The following is a 4,656-nucleotide window of genomic DNA, read 5'->3' on the forward strand; positions in this document are numbered from 1 at the left end:
AAATAAAACCCATAAAACAGTTCAAGATGACATACTTTTTATTTGCTCGTTTAATGCCAGTTGCCCTCTTTCTCTGTATGTCACTCATTCGCTTATACTCAGGAAAAAGTATCAATTTGTATCCTGATGAGGCTTGTGTATTTTTTTCTCTGTCTCTGTATGACAGAGAAATGTTTATGCTCAATATTGTTGTTCAAACTGATGCTCAAATTTCCAAGCACCACCTGAACGCCTCATCGGTCTTTAACTCATCACTGTACCACTGTCGTCATTCCGCTTTGCTCTCTGCTGTGGTAAGTACAATACACTCAGTATAGCACTGTTTTATTTTTATGATGGTAAAAATACATGTTTGACATTTAAACTCACATATCAAGTCTTTTTAAAGTTCAACAGAGTTCAAAGAATAAAGAAAGCAAAAAAAGAATAACCTTCGCTATCATTTATATAGGTTTATGACTTTTGCTGTTAGCAGCAGTGCTAACGCTAGCTTCAATGCTAATGCTAGCAACAATGCTAACGCTAGCTATAGTGCTAACACTAGCTTTAGCAGTTGTTAACTGACAAAAAGAATATTCCTGTGATATTCCTGTCATATTTATTGGCGGTCAGTGAGACAAAAGTAACAAATGGGCTTTATTATTGCCATTGTGGCTCAGTTTTAACAGTAAGAGTGCTTTATGACTTTTGCTGTTAGCAGCAGTGCTAACGCTAGCTTCAATGCTAATGCTAGCAACAATGCTAACGCTAGCTATAGTGCTAACACTAGCTTTAGCAGTTGTTAACTGAAAAAAAGAATATTCCTGTGATATTCCTGTGATATTTATTGGCGGTCAGTGAGACAAAAGTAACAAATGAGCTTTATTAGTGCCATTGTGGCTCAGTTTTAACAATAAGAGTACTAGCGCTAGCAGCAGTGCTAACACTAACTGAAGTGCTAACGCTAGCAGGAATGCTACCGCTAGCAGCAATGCTAAGGCTAGTAACAGTCTAACAGTAGCCTTACATAAGTGGAAATACTTCAGTTAATTAGTTTGAATTATAAAATGGCTGCTGTATCAGCTGGTGTGCTATATTACTCTATAATTACCCTGCTGACTATAAGTTCAGTGTATCATGTCGTGTGGGCTTTGTATTTCTGTTAGTCTGATAACACTGTACACACAATTAACATATTATTTCTCGTCTTACACTTTCAGGAACTTGACTGACACCTGTGCTTTGCCTGGTAGGTGTGCACATACTGTAAGAGAAGTAGACCAAAATAAAAAAATAATCTGACTAATATAAGCTGTAAAGTGATGGGTTCAATCTTTGTGCTAGACCCTTTAAACACAATTTTATAAAAAATACACATAAGTGCAGCTTAACAATTGGGCTAAATATTTTTTTCGTACATTTCTGTAGTCCCACTACATGTGATTAGTTAATGATTCATGATGATTATTTGTATTTAAAACATTATTGCTGAATTTAATTAAACATTTATTCTTTTAAAAAGTGCCCAATTATGCAACTTTTTGCACATGGCAGCCGACAACAGTTTAGCTTGAATATTTGTTTTGTCCTTTTTCAGTAGTCACAATTAGTTCATACAATTACCATGTGATATCATTTTAATAAAATTATTTTTTTTTCTTGTGTTTTGTTCACAGTGTGCAGAAGAAGAACAAGGACCAGATCTCCAGTCTTCTCTCTCACATCCCAACCCCCAACCCCTCTATCCTCTGTCCTACTCCACCTGTTGTCTCTGCCTTCTTTCCATCTGTATTTCACCCTGTGGTTTGTGAGAAATTTTGCCAAACCAAGAATCTTATTGCGGTTTGATTTCAAAGCCGTGTCTCTCCTGCTCTGTCTGTTCTCTCTGCTAAATTTTCTCTCTACCTGTTTTTCACTCTTTGGCTTGCTGCTGAAAAATGCACATGCCAATAAAGCAATAAAGAGTGCATATTTTGCCTCAACCTATGAACAAACTGAACAAACAAAGAAAACTCTACGGTTTGATTTCAAAGCCGTGTCTTTCCTGCTCTGCCTGTTCTCTCTTCTAAATTTTCTCTCTACCTGTTTTTCACTCTTGGCTTGCTGCTGAAAAATGCCAAGCCATTAAAGCAATAAAGAGTGCATATTGCCTCTACCTGAGAACAAACTGAACAAATAAAGAAAACTCTAATTCACGGTTTGATTGTGATTTCCCAGCCGTGTGTCTCCTGCTCTGCCTGTTGTCTCTTCTAGATTTTCTCTCTACCTGTTTTCATTTGGGCTTGCTGCTAAGTTGTGCCAAGCCAATAAAGAGAGTGCATAATATTCTCTCGACTGAAGAACAAACTGTCAAACGAAAGACAACTGTTTCAGACAAATAAAAACTGAAATATAAAAACAAAGACAACATCTCCTGGTGTGTGCCACTCTTATCTTGTGAACATATTTTCTGAAGACTAAGAAACACTTGCAGGTGTGTGAAAATGCCAAGGAAGCAGAAAAAGTCACAAGCTGCAAAACAACGCTGGAAGAAGTTCCATGAGTTTCACAGTGTACCAATATGTGAACAGGCTGAGTTTGATTTTCCTCAGAGCTCTGCAGAAGACAGTGTGTCTGCAAAGACCAATTCTGACAGTGTCAAACAGGCAGGTCAACATGTTCCTGCACATGTACAACAGGTATGCTATGCTGATGCTGTAAAGAGTGGACTGCAGCATGAATTTAATGAACAACATGAGGTGTCAAGTGCCCCACAGGTGGGTTATGCTGATTTTTTGAAAAGAGGCTGTCACATTGATGTCGGAGGACCATCTCATGCAGAAAGAGTGAACCTTGAAAACCAGCCCTCTGTAACACATGTCTGTGCATCTCACAGCCAGGCACATCCTAAATATGGAGACTCCAGAAAACAGCAGTGCACATGTAATTCACTCACATTTCTTGCATTCCTTCATGAGAATGAAAAAATGACTACAGCTGACCTTAATCTGGTCTTGGATAAAGGTGATGTGATGTACAAAGAGGCAAAGAAAAGATTCCCCAAGAGTATTCATTTGGCAACCGATGAGCTGCCTGACAAAGTTTATGCTCACAGGTCTATGTATCATGTCGACATGACACAGCCTTCCCGGTATGGGACATTTGAAGAACCTCCAGAGGAAGCAGTAGATACCTTTCTCAGCTTAGAAGCAGGACTGAGCTGCCTGTTGTCAGATGTGCAGTATGCTTATTGATTATGAGTGGATTGTGTATCGCAGTGTTCAGATCCACATCAGGCAAATATGGTTCTTTGATCCACACTCCAGAACACCCAGTGGTCTTTCTCTATTACTCAGTCACGTAATCGTGGTCAGCTGTGATGCTGAGATTTACACTCCTCAGTGACTGATTAAGAGGCTACAAGATTCTTATCAAATGATGGAGATATCACTTCTTGTAACTATGAGCTGAAGCCTGTGCAGTTTTACAGTATGAGCACAGTCAACCTAATGATACTATCAGAGACACAGTCTGCAGACCAACAGCTGCCACTGCTGTGGCACCTACTCACTCTGATACAACTGTTGATGAAGCAAACCCTCTACTCCAAGGAGAAACACAACCATGATCTGACTGAGAACATCTTTGTCAATGTCCATTTGTGCGCCACTGGTGAAACAAAAGAATCCACATGACTCAGTTCACATTATTGAAGATCAGAATGAACTCCTAATATACCAACTGAAGCACTATGCAGTGAATTAAATTTTTTTCCATCGAATGATGCTTTTTCATGTCAATCAAATGCTGCATAACAATGTTGCTGCCTGTGATCTTTCTGATATGTTTTACAAAAACTGAAAAAGTTAATAAACAACAAAGGCACAAATGAAAGAAGATTAATGGCATCAGAGAACCCAGAAATCAGAGAAAGAAAACCAAAAAAGCAAAGAACGACAAAAGTATGCTTCAACAAAGAGTACAAAGAAAAGAAAAAATCTTGCACAAACGAGGCATATAAAAACAATCCTGAAGTTAGACAGAAAAAACAACAGTACATGAAAAGACGTACTGTGAAATGATGAATTCAGAAGAAACAAAAACAATATGTTAAAAGACGTTTTTCTGAGAATGCTACAGTAAGAAAGAAACAACAACAATATATTAAAAGACGCTACTGTGAGAACGATGAATTTAGAAAACAACAACAATATATTAAAAGACGCTACTGTGACAATGCTGAATTTAGACAAAAACAAAAAAGCTATATCACTAAAAGGTATCAAGAGAGCCCAGAATTCAGAGAGAGACAGAGATCTCGAGTGACTCAGCGTTATGCACGTGACAATGCATTCAGAGTAAGACACAGACAACTAATGAAACAACTAATGCGAGACAGGTATCAAAGTAATCTTGCATTCAGGATTATGCACAACATGAGATGTGCCATGAAAATAAAAGGAAATACAGATGGGTGAACAGACAAACCCAAGAGAGTGACAACAGTGTGATCAACGAGGCCATATCTGTGTTCAAATCACAAATCAAAGTTGGACCATCATACCCATGTACTGTGTGTTTCAAGGCTTCATTTCCAAAACCAAGTGCGACCTGCACAAGGTCAAATTATGTCAAAAACCACATGTGGTTGCAACATGTTTGACAGGAAAGTTTGTTCATGTTTGTGATGAAAACTGC

The 4,656-nt window shown here is 38.2% G+C and overlaps 1 long non-coding RNA gene across 1 annotated transcript; it reads left to right on the top strand.

The window, feature by feature from the left end:
* The first annotated feature begins 259 nt into the window (after positions 1-259).
* On the top strand, positions 260-2,224 carry LOC109196831 (uncharacterized). The gene is made up of 3 exons (XR_002058172.2): positions 260-293; positions 1,200-1,228; positions 1,656-2,224. It is a non-coding gene; the product is annotated as an uncharacterized LOC109196831 (long non-coding RNA).
* The last annotated feature ends 2,432 nt before the right edge of the window (positions 2,225-4,656 follow it).

This window comes from Oreochromis niloticus, linkage group LG23, assembly GCF_001858045.2.
Source record: "Oreochromis niloticus isolate F11D_XX linkage group LG23, O_niloticus_UMD_NMBU, whole genome shotgun sequence".
Classification (NCBI taxonomy): Eukaryota; Metazoa; Chordata; class Actinopteri; order Cichliformes; family Cichlidae; genus Oreochromis; species Oreochromis niloticus.